Source organism: Balaenoptera borealis (genome assembly GCF_965194805.1).
Source record: "Balaenoptera borealis genome assembly, chromosome: 15".
NCBI classification, from domain to species: Eukaryota; Metazoa; Chordata; class Mammalia; order Artiodactyla; family Balaenopteridae; genus Balaenoptera; species Balaenoptera borealis.
Window position 1 is genome coordinate 81490253 of NC_138871.1, and position 20851 is coordinate 81511103.

A 20851-nucleotide genomic window follows, 5' to 3' on the forward strand; every position below is an offset into this window, starting at 1 on the left:
TTCCAGGAAGACCTCCTGCTTTCAGAGAACAGTCTTGCCTCTGGTTATACTTCTCAGGTGAATACCATCGCCACTCAGGCTTTCGTTGACATGCTTGTGTATACATTATGCAGGAGCAATTTGGGTTGTAAAACCAGTTTGCAAATAAATTTAAGAGATCTGTTTAATGAGAAGGCAAAATAGTGGTCAAAGGGTTCAGATGATTAGAAAGGGAGTCAAAAAAATTAGGAATACGAAAAGAGAGAAATGAAGGGGAGGATGATGGTGTATGTGTTAATGATCAAACCCAAAACCACAGCACTGAGGCCTCAGGAAGACCGACTTGGTCCCTCTCGGTGATGTGAGGAGCTTGGGGACTAAGGAGGGCCGATGGCACATGTATTGTCCTTTTCTGCTTACAAAGTTCTTTCACTTACGTTACCTCCTTTGATCGTCTCAGCAATCTGCAAGGAAAGCAGACCCATTTCACAGATGAGATGGACAAGAGAAGTGACTTGCCCAAGGAAATACAGCTTGTTTTTAATACAATCATGATAGTTCTGCCAGCGAGCTACAGCTAATCCTCTACACTTTTCATCGAGTCCACCTTCCCCACAGGTGAAGCCATTGTTCTGTTATAACATAACTGGAGAAGTATCTCACACACCTTTGGGTAGCCTGTAGTGGTCCCCATTCCTCATACCAAACTTCCTCAGCAAACTCTCTTCACACACCTTTGGGTAGCCTGTAGTGGTCCCCATTCCTCATACCAAACTTCCTCAGCAAACTCTCTTCAGAAATTATATTTGATTTCTTATGCTTTCTTTTTTGTTTGTTTTGTTTTTACTTTTTTTAATCTTTTTTCAATTTAATTTAATTTTTATTTTATATTGGAGTATAGTTGATTTACAATGTTGTGTTTGTTTCAGGTATACAGAAAAGTGATTCAGTTATACATATACATATATCCATTCTTTTTCAGATTCTTTTCCCATATAGGCTATTAGAGAATGTTTAGTAGAGTTCTCTGTGCTATACAGTAGGTTCTTGTTGATGATCTGTTTTATATACAGTAGTGTGTGTATGTTAATCCCCAAATCCTATGCTTCCTTTGAAAAGGCAAATAGTATTCAAAAGATTAATTTCTGAAGGGAAAGGAAAGAAGGTGGGATGGTGGAAAGATAAATGGAAGCTGCGATGGGCACAGATTCCCCGGAATATCCTTCAGCACCAAATACAGAGTTGCACCCAAATATCTCAGCTTGGCACCAGAGGCCCTTCACTTTTCCATCTTGATAATGCCAACTTCAGATATGGCCTAATCAAGGTCCACGCCATCACTGGCTGCTTCCCAAACATACCCTGCACTGTCTCATCACTTCTCAATAGGAATCTCTCACTCCCAACAAGAATCAACTTCTCTGTGTCCTTTCCTCCCCTTCCTCTTCTTCCTTCTTTATTTTGGAACTTTATCCTCTACTAATTGTAAGAACAGATAGCATTAAGTACATGTGTATTAGTTTTCTATTGCTGCTATATTTCCATAAAGCTAATGGCTTAAAGTGATGCAAATTTATTATCTAACAGTGCTCTGGGTCAGAAGTCTGAAGTGGGTCTCACTAGACTGAAATTGAGGTTTGAAAAGGGCTGTGCTCCTTCTGGGGGCTTTAGGGGAGAATCTGTTTCCTTGCCTCTTCCAGCTTTTAGAGGCCACGTGTCTTCCATGACTCATGGTCTTCTTCCTCCATGTTCAAAACTGGCAACGTCCGGCCAAGTTCTTCTCATGCTGCCATGTCTCTGTGCCCTCTCTTCTGCTGTGCTTCTCCACTTGTAAGGACCCCAAGGCTTCTCACTGGAAGCAGGGCTTTCACCTACTTGTTTACCAATGTAACCTCAGGGACTGGCAATAGTGAATAAAGGTTCTGTGTAAATGTCACCTCCCCAAGCCACTTTTCCAAATGTCCCCTCCTGGAGTTCACCTCGATACTCTGTGCTAAGTTGTCAACTCCTGGGAAGGCTGTCTCAGAGCCTCTCTTCCCAAGGCGTGCCTCATTGCACACAGAACAACGTGCACCCCAAACTGTGCTGCGCTGCCTTCTTGCACACAGCCCGGGGGCCTTCCAGTCTCTAGCATCATTTGAATTGCTTTTCCTACTTCCTCGCAGGGTACAGATGCAAACAAACACTTTAGAATGCTCTATCCAGCTCTCCCTTCCTCCAAGTCTGATCGGTGTTCATAAATGAGCGAATATTCATAAGCTTTTCTGAATCTTTCCCAAGCCCCATCATCCCTTCGATCCCTCACCAAAAACGACTCCTGAACTCAGAACTGAGGAATTGCAAACACAGAGGGCCAATACCCCACTGAAATGCCTGCTCGATTCCTCCTTAAAATTCACAGGCTTGTATGTATTGTTTGCCCACTTCCCCGCTTGGGAGTCCTGGACTGAATGCTAATTTTCTTCTTGAAAACTCTGAAGACAGACCCCAAGGAAAAGCAACTACAACAACTATGCCCTCCCCAAACCCCAAATTCCTTTCGGCTATTTTTAAAATCAATTTCTGATATCTTACAGAAGAATTACTATATGGACTTCGGAGTCAGGAAGACTTGGAGTCAAATTACAGGACAGCCGTTCCCTAAGTGTATTTATCGAGAGCACGTTTACTTCATTTTTCTGAGCAGGGCACAGGTCTGTGGGCCGTTCACTGCACAGCCTCAGTGGCTGCCATTCACATAGACCCCATGGAAACAGCACCCCTAGAGCCGTGCACTGTGGCAGCCCATCTGGGCATCACTCTACTGTGAAATGTGGATTTGCTCAACTGCCACAGGTGCTGGTTATGGAGGTCGATTGACAATATTGTATTTAAAGTACTTGGCGTATATTAAGGCCACAATAAACATCAGTTCATTGTTATGGTTTGAAGCTGGTTCTTGGGGTGTTCTCTTCTACACTGGGCTGAGAATGTTTTACACCACCACTCACAATTGGGTACCCTAAGCCTTTTTAGTGCACACAAACATATAATTTGGTTCCTGATGGATTGGGGCTGATTATTGTTTACGATGGAGTGTTGGGCTTTCATCTGAGTCGATTCATTAGGCCCAGAGAATGAAACAGGTGCTGCTCTGTGGAGTGATAACACCACACACAGCCTCTCTGCCCTGTCACTCCAGCTTGGGCATAAGGGAAAGAATGTTCTAGGGCAAATACTACCGCCCGGGTGATCTTTCCACGTCTTGACTCTGAGTACATTGCCTACCCATTGAGTTCATTTACTATAGGAAAGAAAGAGTCTCACTCCATTTTTGATGTGCGCCCGCTGCTGGCTTTCAGGCTCTACGCCTTCCCCTTCCCTCTCGCCCCTCTCTGGACACGCTGATAAGAAAGCCTGGTGCACCCTCCACCTGCAATCCCTGGGCCATGTGCACAAGGGCCTTCACCCCAACCCCTAGCCACCTGCCCCTTTCTTCACTCGAGCTATTCCCCAGCAGCTTGGGTGTCTTTCCTGTTCACCCTAGTAAGTTCTGTTATGTGAGTAGTAGTCAGTATTTTCTTGTCCTTTTGGTCCATGTGTAGCATCATCAGTCTCAATATCAACTAATTTTGAGTGGGAGGTTGATCACATCCTCTACTGGGCAACCACACAGCGTTAATTTTGCCTTTTAATGTTCTAAGTTGGAGGTAGCTAGGATAGAAGAGAAGAACATAAAACATGAGGCTGAAAAGATTTGAGTTTGAGTCTTCCTTTACCCAGTTGTCAGCTACATGATATTAGTGAAATGACTTACATGCTGTCACTTTTTTGAAATGGGCAGGGTGATGAGTCAGTGGATGAAGTCTTTAAAGTTCACATACAGTAGTTGCCATGTTCACGTACAGTAATTGCTGCGTTTTGCTGATTCAATGGGATGATGACTTCAGGATGACTAGAATATGGACTAAAAACTGTAAAGTGCTTCACACAAGGCCTGGCACATAGTAGGTATCCAACAAAAGTGAGTTTCCTTTCTTTCCTTTCACCCTCTCTACCCATGGCGCTCCTTTATCACCACTAAGGAATTCAGTGATAGACCTTTACTGCTTGCTTAGCTACTTTCAGTGTCCTGTCCAAACATTGCACTGGCTTACCTATCTGAAAGTAAACTCATGCCAGGAGAAGGCACCTCATTTCTTGATGCTAAGGGTTCAGGAAAGGGGGAGGGAATCATCGTTTCCTGGAGTTGCCATCACCTGATCTGGACAATAAGGCCTTGGGACTATCATTGACTGTTTCCTCAAAGGTCAGGTGAAATGATGAAACCAGATTTTTGGATATGAGTGAAAAAAGTGCCCATCTCACGGAAGAATAGAAGTGCATTGGCAAACCTGCTAAAACACAAATCATGACTCAGACTTTTATGGAAGGGCATTTTATTCTTTTATTTTTTATTTTTAAACATCTTTATTGGAGTATAATTGCTTTATAATGGTGTGTTAGTTTCTGCTATATAACAAAGTGAATCAGCTATAAATAAATCCCGATATCTCCTCCCTCTTGCATCTCCCTCCCACCCTCCCTATCCCACCCCTCTAAGTGGTCACAAAGCACAGAGCTGATCTCCCTGTGCTATGCGGCTGCTTCCCACTAGCTATCTATTCTACACTTGGTAGTGTATATAAGTCCATGCAACTCTCTCACTTCATCCCAGCTTGCCCTTCCTGCTCCCCATGTCCTCAAGTCCATTCTCTACATCTGCGTCTTTATGTCATTATTCCTATCTTGCCTCTAGGTTCTTCATAACCTTTTTTTTTTTTTTTTTTAGATTCCATATATATATGTTAGCATACGGTATTATATTTCTCTTTCTGACTTACTTCACTCTGTATGACAGTCTCTAGGTCCATCCACCTCACTACAAATAACTCAATTTCGTTTCTTTTTATGGCTGAGTAATATTCCATTGTATATATGTGCCACATCTTCTTTATCCATTCTTCTGTTGATGGACACTTAGGTTGCTTCCATGTCCTGGCTATTGTAAATAGAGCTGCAATGAACATTTTAGTACATGCCTCTTTTTGAATTATGGTTTTCTCAGGGTATATGCCCAGTAGTGGGATTGCTGGGTCGTATAGCAGTTCTATTTTTAGTTTTTTAAGGAACCTCCATACGGTTCTACATAGTGGCTGTATCAATTTACATTCCCACCAACAGTGCAAGAGGGTCCCCTTTTCTCCACACCCTCTCCAGCATTTATTGTTTGTAGATTTTTTGATGATGGGCATTCTGACTGGTGTGAGGTGATACTTCATTGTAGTTTTGATTTGCATTTCTCGAATGATTAGTGATATTTCAGCATCTTTTCATGTGTTTGTTGGCAATCTGTGTATCTTCTTTGGAGAAATGTCGATTTAGATCTTCAGCCCATTTTTGGACTGGGTTGTTTTTTTTTTTGATATTAAGCTGCATGAGCTGCTGATAAATTTTGGAGATTAATCCTTTGTCAGTTGCTTCATTTGCAAATATGTTCTACTGTTCTGAGGGTTGTCTTTTCATCTTGTTTATGGTTTCCTTTGCTGTGAAAAAGCTTTTAAGATGCATTAGGTCCCATTTGTTTATTTCTGTTTTTATTTCCATTTCTCTAGGAGGTGGGTCAATAAAGATCTTGCTGTGATTTATGTCATAGAGTGTTCTGCCTATGTTTTCCTCTAAGAGTTTTATAGTGTCTGGCCTTAAGTTTAGGTCTTTAATCCATTTTGAGTTTATTTTTGTGTATGGTGTTAGAGAGTGTTCTAATTTTATTCTTTTACATGTAGCTGTCCAGTTTTCCCAGCACCACTTATGGAAGAGGCTGTCTTTTCTCCATTGTATATTCTTGCCACCTTTATCAAAAATAAGGTGACCATGTGTGCATGGGTTAATCTCTGGGTTTTCTATCCTGTTCCATTGATCTATATTTTTTTTTTTGTGCCAGTACCAGACTGTCTTGATTATCGTAGCTTTGTAGTATAGTCGGAAGTCCGGGAGCCTGATTCCTCCAGCTCCGTTTTTCTTTCTCAAGATTGCTTTGGCTTTTCAGGGTCTTTTGTGTCTCCATACAAATTGTGAAATGTTTTGTTCTAGTTCTGTGGAAAATGCCAGTGGTAGTTTGATAGGAATTGCATTGAATCTGTAGATTGCTTTGGGTAATATAGTCATTTTCACAGTGTTGATTCTTCCAATCCAAGAACATGGTACATCTCTCCATCTGTTTTTATCATCTTTAATTTCTTTCATCAGTGTCTTATAGTTTTCTGCATACAGGTCTTTTGTCTCCCTAGGTAGGTTTATTCCTAGGTATTTTATTCTTTCTGTTGCAATGGTAAATGGGACTGTTTACTTAATTTCTCTTTCAGATTTTTCATCATTACTGTATAGGAATGCAAGAGATTTCTGTGCAATAATTTTGTATCCTGCTACTTTACCAAATTCATTGATTAGCTCTAGTAGTTTTCTGGTAGCGTCATTAGGATTCTCTAGGTATAGGGTCATGTCATCTGCAAACAGTGACAGCATTACTTCTTTTTTTCCGATTTGGATTCCTTTTATTTTTCTTCTCTGATTTCTGTGGCTAAAACTTCCAAAACTATGTTGAATAATAGTGGTGAGAGTGGGCTACCTTGTCTTGTTCTTGATCTTAGTGGAAATGGTTTCAGTTTTTCACCATTGAGAACGATGTTGGCTGTGAGTCTGTCATATATGGCCTTTATTATATTGAGGTAAGTTCCCTCTATGCCTACTTTCTGCAGGGTTTTTATCATAAATGGGTGTTGAATTTTGTCGAAACTTTTTCTGCGTTATTGAGATGATCGTACGGTTTTTGTCCTTCAGTTTGTTAATATGGTGTATCATATTGATTGATTTGCGTATATTGAAGAATCCTTGCATTTCTGGGATAAACCCCACTTGATCATGGTGTATGATCCTTTTAATGTGCTGTTGGATTCTGTTTGCTAGTATTTTTTTTTTTTTTAAAGAGATATGCTCCCTGTACATTCACAGTAATTATTTTGGAATCTAGTCTTTGTTTTCAGATTCCTGGGGGATATTTTTCTTTTCTTTTTTTTTTTTTTAATTTTTATTTATTTATTTATTTATGGCTACATTGGGTCTTCGTTTCTGTGCGAGGGCTTTCTCTTGTTGCAGCAAGTGGGGGCCACTCTTCATCGCGGTGCACGGGCCTCTCACTATCGCGGCCTCTCTTGTTGTGGTGCACAGGCTCCAGACGCGCAGGCTCAGTAGTTGTGGCTCACGGGCCTAGTTGCTCCGCGGCATGTGGGAATCTTCCCAGACCAGGGCTCGAACCCGTGTCCCCTGCATTGGCAGGCAGATTCTCAACCACTGCGCCACCAGGGAAGCCCTGTTTGCTAGTATTTTGTTGAGGATTTTTACAGCTATGTTCATCAGTGATATTGGCCTGTAGTTTTCTTTCTTTGTGACATCTTTGTCTGGTTTTGGTATCAGGGTAATGGTGGCCTTGAAGAATGAGTTTGAGAGTGTTCCTCCCTCTGCTATATTTTGGAAGAATTTGAGAAGGATAGGTGTTAGCTCTTCTTTAAATGTTTGATAGAATTCACCTGTGAAGCCATCTGGTCCTGGGCTTTTGTTTGTTGGAATATTTTTAATCACAGTCTCAATTTCGTGCTTGTGATTGGTCTGTTTATATTTTCTATTTCTTCTTGGTTCAGTCTTGGAAGGTTGTACTTTTCCAAGAATTTGTCCATTTCTTCCAGGTTGTCCATTTTATTGGCATAGAGTTGCTTGTAGTAATCTCTCTTAATCATTTGTATTTCTGCAGTGTCAGTTGTTACTTCCCCTTTTTCATTTCTAATTCTATTGATTTGAGTCTTCTCCCTTTTTCTCTTGATGAGTCTGGCTAATGGTTTATCAATTTTGTTTATCTTCTCAAACAACCAGCTTTTAGTTTTATTGATCTTTGCTATCATTTCCTTCATTTCTTTTTCATTTATTTCTGCTCTGATCTTTATGATTTCTTTCCTTCTGCTAACTTTGGGGTTTTTTTGTTCTTTCTCTAATTGCTTTAGGTGTAAGGTTAGGTTGTTTATTTGAGATGTTTCTTGTTTCTTGAAGTAGGATTGTATTGCTATAAACTTCCCTCTTAGAACTGCTTTTGCTGCCTCCCATAGGTTTTGGGTTGTTATGTTTTCATTGTCATTTGTTCCTATGTATTTTTTGATTTCCTCTTTGATTTCTTCAGTGATCTCTTGGTTATTAAGTAGTGTATTGTTTAGCCTCCATGTGTTTGTATTTTTTTTTACAGATTTTTTCCTGTAATTCATATCTAGTCTTGTAGAGTTGTGGTCGGAAGAGATATTTGATATGATTTCAATTTTCTTAAATCTACCAAGGCTTGATTTGTGACCCAAGATATGATCTATCCTGGAGAATGTTCCATGAGCACTTGAGAAGAAAGTGTATTCTGTTGTTTTTGGATGGAATGTCCTATAAATATCAATTAAGTCCATCTTGTTTAATGTATCATTTAAAGCTTGTCTTTCCTTATTCATTTTCATTTTGGATGATCTAACCATTGGTGAAAGTGGGGTGTTAAAGTCCCCTACTATTATTGTGTTACTGTCAATTTCCCCTTTTATGGCTGTTAGCATTTGCCTTGTGTATTGAGGTGCTCCTATGTTGGGTGCATAAATATTTACAATTGTTATATCTTCTTCTTGGATTGATCCCTTGATCATTATGTAGTGTCCTTCTTTGTCTCTTGTAATAATCTTTATTTTAAAGTCTATTTTATCTCATATGAGGATAAAGCTTGCTACTCCAGCTTTCTTTTGATTTCTGTTTGCTTGGAATATCTTTTTCCTTCCCCTCGCTTTCAGTCTCTTTGTGTCCCAAGTCTGAAGTGGGTCTCTTGTAGACAGCATATAAATGGGTCTTGGTTCTGAATCCATTCAGCCTGTCTATATCTTTTGGTTGGAGCATTTAATCTATTTACATTTAAGGTAGTTATCGATATGTATGTTCCTATTACCATTTTCTTAATTGTTTTTGGGTTTTTTTTGTAGGTCTTTTCCTTTTCTTGTGTTTCCTGCCTAGAGAATTTCCTTTAGCATTTGCTGTAAAGCTGGTTTGGTGTTGCTGAATTCTCTTAGCTTTTGCTTGTCTCTAAACATTTTAATTTCTCCGTCATATCTGAATAAGATCCTTGCTGGGTATTGTAATCTTGGTTGTAGGTTTTTCCCTTTCATCACTTTAAATATGTCCTGCCACTCCCTTCTGGCTTGCAGAGTTTCTGCTGAAAGATCAGCTGTTAACCTTATGGGGATTCCCTTGTATGTTATTTGTTGTTTTCCCCTTGTTGCTTTTAATATTCTTTCTTTGTACTTAATTTTTGACAGTTTGATTCATATGTGTCTTGGCATGTTTCTCCTTGGATTTATCCTGTATGGGACTCTCTGTGCTTCCTGGACTTGATTAACTATGTCCTTTCCCATATTAGTGAAGTTTTCAACTATAATCTCTTCAAATATTTTCTCAGTCCCTTTCTTTTTCTCTTCTTCTTCTGACCCGTATCATTCGAAGGGTGGTGCACTTAATGTTGTCCCAGATGTCTCTGAGACTGTCCTCAATTCTTTTCATTCTTTTTTCTTTATTATGCTCTGAGGTAGTTATTTCCACTATTTTATCTTCCAGGTCACTTATCCGTTCTTCTGCCTCAGTTATTCTGCTATTGATTCCTTCTAGAGAATTTTTAATTTCATTTATTGTGTTGTTCATCATTGTTTGTTTGCTCTTTAGTTCTTCTAGGTCCTTGTTAAACGTTTCTTGTATTTTCTCCAATCTATTTCCAAGATTTTGGATCATTTTTACTATCATTACTCTGAATTCTTTTTCAGGTAGCCTACCTATTTCCTCTTCATTTGTTAGGTCTGGTGGGTTTTTACCTTGCTCCTTCATCTGCTTTGTGTTTCTCTGTCTTCTCAGTTTGCTTAACTTACTGTGTTTGCGGTCTGCTTTTCGCAGGCTGCAGGTTCGTAGTTCCCGTTGTTTTTTGTGTCTGCCCCCAGTGGCTAAGGTTGGTTCAGTGCGTTGTGTAGGCTTCCTGGTGGAGGGGACTAGTGCCTGTGTTCTGGTGGATGAGGCTGGATCTTGTCTTTCTGGTGGGCAGGTCCACGTCCGGTGGTGTGTTTGGGGTGTCTGTGACCTTAGTATGATTTTAGGCAGCCTCTCTGCTAATGGATGGGGTTGTGTTTCTGTCTTGCTAGTTGTTTGGCATAGGGTGGCCAGCACTGTAGCTTGTTGGCCGTTGAGTCGAGCTGGGTCTTAGCATTGAGATGGAGATCTCTGGGAGAGCCTTCACCGTTTGATATTACGTGGAGCTGGGAGGTTTCTGGTGGACCAAGTTTCTGACCTTGGCTCTCCCACCTCAGAGGCACAGGCCTGACAGCTGGCTGGAGCACCAAGACCCTGTCAGCCTCACGGCTCAGAAGAAAAGGGAGAAAAAAAGAAAGAAAGAAAGAAAAAAATAAAGTTATTAAAATAAAAAAATTTATTTAAAAAATTAAAAGTAATAAAAAAAGAAAAAAGAAAAGAAGAAGAGAGCAACCAAATCAAAGAAGCAAATCCACAAATGCAATGATAACAAGTGCTACAGACCCTACTAAGAAAAAAAAAAAAAAAATGAAAAACACCAAAAAAAAAAAAACCAAAAAAACCAAACGGACAGACAGAACCCTAGGACAAATGGTAAAAGCAAAGCTATACAGACAAAATCACACACAGAAGCATACACATACACACTCACAAAAAGAGAAAAAGGAAAAAATATACATATATTGTTGCTCCCAAAGTCCACCACCTCAATTTTGGGATGATTCGTTGTCTATTCAGGTATTCCACAGATGCAGGTACATCAAGCTGATTGTGGAAATTTAATCCGCTGCTCCTGAGGCTGCTGGGAGAGATTTCCCTTTCTCTTCTTTGTTCGCACAGCTCCCAGGGTTCAGCTTTGGATTTGGCCCAGCCTCTGCATGTAGGTCATCTGAGGGCATCTGTTCTTCACTCAGACAGGACGGGGTTAAAGGAGCCGCTGCTTCGGGGGCTCTGGCTCACTCAGGCCAGGGGGAGGGAGGGGTACGGATGCGGGGCGAGCCTGCGGTGGCAGAGGCCGGCGTGACGTTGCAGCTGCTTGAGGCGCAACGTGTGTTCTCCTGGGGAAGTTGTCCCTGGATCACGGGACCCTGGCAGTGGCGGGCTGTGTGGAGAGTGACCTGGGCTCGCACACAGGCTTCCTGGTGGCGGCAGCAGCAGCCTTAGCGTCTCATGCCCGTCTCTGGGGTCCGCGCTCATAGCCGCGGCTCGCGCCCATCTCTGGAGCTCGTTTAGGCGGCGCTCTGAATCCCCTCTCCTTGTGCACCCTGAAACAATGGTCTCTTGCCTCTTTGGCAGCTGCAGACCTTTTCCCGGACTCCCTCCCGGCCAGCTGTGGCGCACTAGCCCCCTTCAGGCTGTGTTCACGCCGCCAACCCCAGTCCTCTCCCTGCGATCCGACCGAAGCCCGAGCCTCAGCTCCCAGCCCCGCCCGCCCCGGCGGGGGAGCAGACAAGCCTCTCGGGCTGGTGAGTGCTGCTCGGCACTGATCCTCTGTGCGGGAGTCTCTCCGCTTTGCCCTCCGCACCCCTGTGGCTGCGCTCTCCTCCGCGGCTCTGAAGCTTCCCCCGCCGCCACCCCCCATCTCTGCCAGTGAAGGGACTTCCTAGTGTGTGGAAACCTTTCCTCCTTCACAGCCACCTCCAGTGGTGCAGGTCCCGTCCCTATTTTTTTGTCTCTGTTTTTTCTTTTTCCCTACCCAGGTACTTGCCTTTTGGGAAGTCTGAGGTCTTCTGCCAGTGTTCAGTAGGTGTTCTGTAGGAGCTGTTCCATGTGTAGTTGTATTTCTGACGTATTTGTGGGGAGGAAGGTGATCTCCTTGTCTTACTCTTCTGCCATCTTGAAGGTCCTTGGAAGGGCATTTTAGAAGGAAGGAATGAGCAGCACAGCATCTACATCACACTTCGGGGCAGATGTAGGTGGGGAGCTCAGCATCTTAAATGAAAAGGCAATGGTTGAGAAAGGAATCTTCTAGTATTTGTAGGGGATTATGATTATAAAACACTTTATAATGTAGGGTCTTGTCATTTGGAAGATAGCATTAAAAGTAATGATAATTAACATGATCTTCTTTTGCTATGTGGCAACAAGGCTATACATGATTATCTTTTCTTCCTCTTTTTAGCTCAGTTTTGTTTTCCCCCTATGCCCTGTTGTTTAGAAAGAGAAATTTGAGAACCATTTTGTTGCCCCATATTTAGGATTACCTTCCTTCAATACATAGAGAACTCTTCTTTCAAAGGAAGGGTTCTGTTTTCTGGCTACCCCCCTTTTTATTATTCCTTGTGGAATAATAAAATTCTATTAATAGATTGTCAGGGCCAGAGATTATCCTGAAGAATCCACCCCCCCTTCCTAGAGGTGAGGAGACCAAAGCCTAATTGCCCAAGATCATACAACCAGTTAGTGGTTGCATATCCTGCCTTTTCTCCTGTGTTGTACACATACTACAAGGGACCATTTCTCAGTATCATGAAGAATGTTATTAATCCATCTCTATATTTAATGTGAACTTGACTTTTTTCCTAAACATTTATCTGGGTCACTGATAACACATTTTGACATTGATCCTGCTGTACTTTGCGGCCTTTCATCAAATCTTAAATGAGAGGACAACTTAAGTTCTACGCCTGAACATCTCACGCAATGCAGGAACTCCCTTTATAACATTTCTGATGAGTAAACATCTAGTTTTCTTTAACAGTTCCAGTGACAAGGAGCCTGGGCTGACTCTAAGTCATTGTGCCTTTCATTAGTCACATTTAACACAATACCCTCGGCTCAAGTCAGCCTAGCCCTTCTTCATTTTTTTAATCTTATTTGAGAACTTTAATCCTTTATTCTTAGGCCAGAAACACTTTTCTCAAAAAAAAAAAAAAGAAAAGAAAAGAAAAATTTCTGGGTTTCTGCTAATTTTTGACCCTGTTCTATTGTGTTTGTTTGTGCCATCAACTGTTCAAGTGTTTTAAAAATTGGAGCTTATTGAAGGGCTTGGCAAACAACTTGTAAAAATGAACACTCTCACCTATTTTGCCTTCATTTTGATGATTAGCGATCGTGTATTCTCTTTTTTCAGTGTCACAACAACGTCATGGAAGAGGCAGTGTGGAGATGTTGCTATGGATGATGTTGAGTGAGGGTTGAAGGAGGCTACTTCATTCACAGACGTCCACTCACCTGGTAAGAGATTTCAGACTTGCACGTTGATCAGTATCACTCAAGGTCAGTTTTGTTTTCTACAATACTATGTGTGCTGTCTTCATGAAAGCAATGTCTTGCACCTGTGACTACATTTGGGGATGGACATTTTGGGGGAATGTGGGATGGTTCCTTGCATCCCTAAAATCAACCCAAGACTATAATCTCCTCCCCCATGACTTGTTGATAAGAGCCACCATGAAGTGCATGATTTTTTATTTTATACATTGTATCTATTGCGAGTAGCTAACTCCCTTCCTCTCTCCTGGCTTCATATCTAGCCTAGATCTCTTAGAATGGAAACATAGTTTTTTCCGGTTTGTACATAGCTTCCCAAATTCATGACAGCCATTCGTGTTTGATTTCCACACTGGAATCTTGCCTATGAAATGTGTCCAACTGTTCCTAGGTAGTTTCTCAGTTATAGGCTAATTCCAATCATATTGAAACAAAATAGACTTATGAGACATAAGCTCAGTTTTTTGATTCTGAGAACTGGCATGTTTTCCTTCAGTTATATTATGAGAAATGAGTTGGGAAGGGATGGATGAGAGTCGGCAGCTCTTGACAGCTGGCACAGTGGAGGGCAGTGAATGGGGAGGAAGAGCAGGTACGTCTCTCTACTCTCTGGCCCTCAGCATCATCATCGGTAAGATGGGCATCCTGACATTGACCTGCTACTCTTTCTGCACATCCGTCAGGTAGCACATGTGAAGTGCCCCTCGTGGTGCTGGAAATATGGGAATCCCTCAGCAAATGGTGATTCCTTCTTTTATGACAAATGAGATCAGGCATGAAATGTGCTGTGTAGACTTCAAAGGTCTCACTATTATTGTTTGTTAGTTCTTTCTTGGGTGCTTAGAGTTTCACTCCTTAATTAGAGGCCACTCCCTTAACTTTTTTGGAACAGCATTAAATCCCAAAGGCTGCCTTTGATCTGGGCTGACTAGGTCACACCCAGGTTTTTAAATACAGTTATAATCTCCAGCTAATCATAGTATACATGCTGACAGCTTACTGCCTAGCAGGGGGTGTGTATAAACCAATAGCCTTATCCACCACTTTAGTCTCTCCATTCTTGGATTAACCAGATAAGAAGTGTGAGAAAGAGCTCTGACTTCCCCCTTTTGGGAGGCTTCCTGCAAAATAAGTCATTCTGGTCTAGGAAGCTCTGCTGTCCTACCTAATCCCTTGGGGAGGGCAGGCAGAGAACAGACAACAGGAGTCACCACAGTGTTGAAAAGCATAAGCCTTGGAATCAGACAGATGGGTTGATTCAAGTCCAAGATTATCCATTCCACTGCTGTAATGTAAGTGGTAGTTTATTTCATCATTCTAAGTCCATTTCCCTGTCTATAAAAGGGAGACCATATTGCCTACTCATTGCATTGCTGTGTGATGCACTTGTCACATCGTAAATGCAAAATTCAAACTAGTGTTTCTTTCCAGACTTTCTGCATGTGGACCAATGTCTGCCTCATCAGGGTGCTTTTCCTTCCTGTGCAGAGGAATCTGCCCCTTCCCAGTCCCCAAAAGGGACTATTTCCACTTAAATGGTTTCACAGCCTGCCTAAAAGGTCAAAAAGGACATATTCCTCATACACTTATTTATTCATTTATTCAACCTATTGACTCCCATCAAGGTCCTCAGCTATGAGATGCAGGTTAATTGGAAATTATATTTCATGTTAAAATACTAACAAATCTCTCATACTGTACTAGAAAATAATCATTTAAGGAATACATTAATTCAGTAGTAGCGCTTCTGAGATGTTTTGTATTTTAGAAACTATATAAATCCTTCAGATGTTTTGATGAGACATGTTTGAGTAATTAATTTATATGCTCATATATCTAAGAAGCTTGTAAAACTATTTTATTTGAATGCAATATATATATATGTATATGTGTCTATATTTAATCTCTTATTACCTTGTGAATTATATAGTCATGTCATGTTTCCATTATTTAGACAGATCTCTGGAAATAAAGGGTGGTCTGTTATTTACTAAGAAAATAATTCCAGATTTATTTAAGGATTTCAGCTTTTCTCATCCAAAGCGAAACGCAATTAACTCACTCTGGCATTCTTTTGTTTAACATTTATGAAATAACTACTGCAAGGTGAGACTGCGTGATTCCTCAAGTTTGCCTTCTTGTTCCCATTGAGCCTTTTCCAAAACAGTCTCCTCAGGCAAAGTCAGAGATTGAATATTGTTGGTATGCTGTAGAGGGAATGTCATAGTCAATATGCAGATATTAAATCCAAAAATAGTTGTTGGCCTAAGGAGGCAGCAAAGCTCCTGATTGGAATTGTGAAGTCAAGTGGAGGATGAGAAAGGGAGAACGGGGTGGGGGGTATGAAAGGCATGTTTCCTGTTTGTGTCTCTTCCACATTCCTGTGTTGAAACCCTAACCTTCCCCCCTGACCCCCGCCCCATGAGGGTAATTAGGTCATGAAGGTGGAGCCCTCATGATGACGTTAGTGCCCTTATAAAAAAGAGAATTTAGAAAGCTTACTCTGCCCGCCCCGCACTCCCTGCCACGTGAAGACAGAGCAAGAAGGTGGCCATCTGCAAACCCAGAAGGGAGCTCTCACCAGACCTGGCCATACTAGCACCGTGATCTCAGACTTCCAGCCTGCAGAACTGTGAGAAGTTTCTGTATAAGTCAGTCAGTCCATGGTGTTTTGTCACAGCAGCCTGGACTGACTGAGATAAAGCAGAAGAAGCATTTTGGGGAGCAGTGTGTATGATTAAGATGGTGTAGATTAAGTGGTACAGATGGATTCAAAGCATGGATGGCCAGTGCCTAAGACATAGGTTTTTATTCCAACAATCAACCAGCCCTTACTGAGTATTACTGTATAGCAGACTGGAGATACAATGTGAAAATATTCTTCCCCTCAAGCAAGTTTGTCCACTGGCTGTGCCTATCCCAGCACTACCCAGGACACAGGTCAAGGGTTCATGTTGTCTGGCATGTCTCTAATGTAGCCTAAGATGTACCAGGCGGTCATAGTTTAATGCTGTTTGATGCTTAGCTTTGACACCTCCTCTCTCTCTGATTCTTCACGAGAAATAAATACCTGGCTAAAATTTGATTTACCATGTAATTCTTCTACAGGGATAAAAAGTATTTGTCAAAAGACACAGAACAGCTGCTCTCCCTGCCGATTGTAGTTTTCACTGTAAATTAATTAAATGACATGGTGTGGGTTCCACCTTGACAGACTGACTCTGTTTGCATCCTGGGTTAAAAAAAAAAAAAAAAAAAATCAGGGGCTGACCCTGGACTGGTGAAGTAAATGCATATTATGGGTATACAAGACTAAATATATACTTTTTAACCCCTTGGCTGTTCTTCTCTGAGCAATGGCAGACTTGGGCTTGAGTAGGAGAGAGTGGCAAGAAATATGGTGGGCACTGTGGAAAGGAGTGAAATGAGGTCTGGTCAGGACTCAGGAGGTGCCCTAGCTCCTGTTCTGACACAAACTCACAGTGTGATTCTTGGCAAATGGCTTAAAAACACTGTGTAACTTTTTCTGATCTACTGAAAAACAATAATGTCTAGTCCAGAGTCCTCTAAGGATATAAGACTAACTCGTAAGAAATAAGTAAAGAATAGTATGAATAAATATAAAAAAAGAATCTCATGTGTGATGATTATCCCTGGTGGTGTGTGTCAGAATCACCTGTTGTGAATTTTAAAAATCACAAATAACCAGGTTCCAACTCAGACTTATTAAGTTATCTCTCCCTCACCTTCACTACCACCCCCCACCCCCACCCCCACACAGAAAATGGATAAAAGTGATATGAAAAAGAGGTAGAGTTGGAGGAGACCATCCTGGGTTTCACATGAAGCATATTTTCAAATGGAGGCTGCTGAATTTTGAGTCTCTGGAAGGCAGGAAGTGGGGTTGCTTTGTTTCTAGTTGTGTGCCCCTCAGCCTGAAACAGTGCGTTAGCCACAGTTAGCCCCCCTGAGCATAGTGCACTGACTGGAGGTTGGAGGTGGGGTCGGGATATTAGGGTTTTAGTCTCTGACCTTCATAGCTGTGTGACCTTGGGCAAGTCAGTTTCTCTCTCTAATCTTTGCTTTCTTGACCTGCAAAATAAGGTGATATGATATGGTGACCCTTAATGTTTTCCAAAGTACGGATTCTTGGGAGGCAGATTTGGGCTTGAATTCTGGCCCCAATATTTATTTTTTGGTCTTGTGCAAATTAACTGGCACCTAGTCTGTTAATTTCCTTCTACTTTCTTCTCCTCTCCTCCAAATTGTAATGTTCAGTGCATCTAACAGCAACATTTACTTCTGGTCTACCTCTTGCTTGTTTTGCTTTCAGTTAATTATATGGAGCGATGATGAGTAAATATGTAATGAAAGGGGAGAAAGCCTAAGCTGTGATCAGACAGTTCTGGCTCTAAAAGGTCTGAAAAATTCAACTTCTTAAGACAGTGCCTCTGAGGAGATATTGGCACATTAACCACTCTGTCAAACTCATTGTAGTTTGCAAAGTACTTTCCAAAACATGGTATTATTTGAGCTTTCCAGCCATCCTGAGAATCACGCAGGCACAGATTGTTTTTCACTTTTGTTGAGGGTGTATCTCAGGCTCAGAGTTTTTAAATGACTAAGTCTACCTTCCTTCTTCTTCATAACAGCACTGATCGTTATTAGTAGTACAAAGTATATGGTCTTCTTCAATGTTCAAAACACTCTCCGTATAATGTCATAGCGCCTATAAGTAGCACAGTGAAGTAAAATTCAACTTTGCCAGCCCATTTTACAGCTGAAGAGCACTTATCTCTGAGAGATTAAATTGTTTGTCCAAGTTCATAAAAACTGTAAGTAGCAGATTCAAGAATTTAATTCTCTGAACTCTTTCAGCACTTTGGAAACTGTATGAATAGTTTCTTTAATTACTTCTGTATTTCCATCGATTCATCATCTTTTCTGAGAGAATTATTTCATAGAATTGATCGAAATTAGACAATAAAGCAGAGGGGTGATCCTATTTGTACTTATTTCATTCTTCTTGGAATTATCAAGACATACCAAGGGAAAGATCATCTCATCAACCCCAAAGGTTCTTACAATCAACGTCATTCAATGGCAGAGGATAGTTCCCGAAGCCAGATGTCACTCACTGAAGTTTTTAGATACAAGTCATTTCTGAGTTGCACACCAGTATAGCACCACATGGAGTATCAAGTTACTTCAATCTGATATTTTGACTTGTACATGAATTCTATGCATTGAAAAAGTTATTGACCTGAATTATGTGATGGCTGCTAAATTCCAATAAGAGTTACAAAAATAAACCAAACATGCTAATTAGAAATCTCCATCCCAGATTCAACCACATATTCCCCTTATCTCTACTGGAGGTAAGCTGGTTCATCTTAACATTTTCAGTTCTTGTTTTGTTGTATTTCCTTCCAACCTTTTGCAAAATATGTTATGAAATTTGAGTTTCTCTACTAATTTGGTAGGTAACACCAAAATGTGTTAATGATTGATCATATTTGTATTATACCTTGTCATAAAAATGTCCATGTGCATTACTTTATTTAACTCCTATATATCTTATGATATAGGAATAAAATATAGTATGATTTTCCCATTACACATGAGAAAAAGTAAATTTAAGATTGTTGCTAATAGTAATTTGAGAAATTGTGAATTCAGTTCTGCTAACTACAGCGTTTATCTTTTTTTTTTTTCCTCTACATATATGATAACTACTTTAAGATACCACTTTTGGGGCTGCTTTTTATAATCAGTGGACATATCTTCTAACCATTTGAGAGTTATTAGGTATGTAGCATTCACCCAGAATGCTCAGTGGCATAGAATAACTGTAGCTTTTGGTACAACTAAAAGATAAAATAAGAAAGATTTTTAAATGGTTTAGCAGCTTTGAAAAGAAAAATCATCTCAGTTCAACAGTGTTCCCTCGTGTTTGTACATTTAATCCAAGTTCCTTTTTATGAGTTTCTGCTCTTGCTCAGAGAATTCTTTCTGCTGCTCTTTGTTCTGTTCATAGATGTATTTTGTTGAGTCTCCAAATGAGAAAAAAAATACAAAGAAGAAAAAAACATTTACATGTTATGACTTATTGTCACAATGGTTATGGTGGTGAGTGGGGATTCACTCTAGTTTATGAATAATATATTTACACTATTATGTCTCCCGGTAAAATTATAAGATTGATGTTCAACAAAGAGACTCTAAGCATGATGAATTGCTACCACATAAAGGTAGTCAATCTTTATCAGCTTCCATTCAAAATGAGCTGGAATTGTTGCAGGAATGCTCTGAGAGCTTTCCAGCTGATGCTTTCTGCTGTATTCTTTCAATTCTTTTGGAAAAGAAATACTGAGCATCAGACCCACATTTTGTGATAACTTGGGCGGGCTCAGCAGCAGTGGATGCCGGGACTTAATACAGAAAGAGAGGCAAAAATCTACAATTCAGTTAGAACTGGGGCTTTTGGAGTGACTGGAAGGTTGTAATGTCAGCAGTTGAACATGCGTTGTATTCAAATAGGCAGTGAATTTCATCTAGATTCAAGCTGGTGTTAAGGAAACGGATGTAGGTGGAGCCAGGCAACATCAATTTTCTATACAGTGACTTTTTCTAGCTAGAAGTAGTATAGCATTCTGGTTTCTTCAATCAACTTATGTTCCTTTAGTGCCTACTGCAACCCAAGCATTGCCACAGGCATTTGGATACATCAGAGAACAAAATGAATAAGTCCTTGCCCTCAGGAAACTTACTTGCTACTGGGAGACAGAAATACATTAAATAAGTAAATAGGTAGGAAGTCAGATGATGAAAATAACAATGCTGAAAAGTAAAGTAGGGTAAGAGGGATGGAAGGGGTGAGGGTGGCTAGAGGGACGATTTGCTTTTTTTCATTTTAATATTTGGGAAGACCTTGCTGATAAGGGGATATTTGAGGAAAAACATGAAGGAAGTGAATGAGCAAGCCATGTGGATACCTGCTAGGAGCATTCCAGGTAATGGAGCAAGAACCACAAAGGTGTTGGGATGAAGGTAAGCTCAGCATGTGTTTAGATGATTGGAATGGCAGCAGCATCAGTAAGGGATGCAAAGATGCACAGCAGTGACTGCATCTGTGGGGGGCACAGGTGGAGTGTGGAAGGAAGGACAGAGAGGAGGAAGGAACTGAGGATATCCATGTACTGAACGTAGCAGAGCACATGCTGAAGACCTTCTGCATGCTGGACTCTGTGGGGATTCAGAGCAACCAGATCCTTATGTATGTCTTAAATATCTGTCTTGCTCCTGCTCTGTCTGAGCTAAATATCTCAGAAACATCAAAGAAATACCACCAACTGTCCATTTTTTATAGTCAGATCCTGGGCCATCTGGCCTTACCAAGCACACAGCTCACTCCAGGTCAGTCTTTCCAGGTTCCCAGGACTGTCCTGCTGCTCAAAAAGTGGTGGTTAAACCTTTGAGCCTTCCTGCAGCTGAAACAAGATCT

At 40.9% G+C, this 20851-nt stretch overlaps 1 long non-coding RNA gene across 2 annotated transcripts in view; it reads left to right on the plus strand.

Moving 5' to 3' along the window:
- Positions 1-20851, plus strand: part of LOC309612168 — a 130827-nt gene that overhangs the window by 58553 nt on the left and 51423 nt on the right. Inside the window, exon 2 of one of the 2 annotated variants that reach the window (XR_014235020.1) lies at positions 13208-13311. This is a non-coding gene — a long non-coding RNA (uncharacterized lncRNA). Of the gene's footprint in view, positions 1-12058; positions 13312-20851 lie in introns of those variants that run through there. The other variant, XR_014235021.1, reaches the window with a different exon arrangement.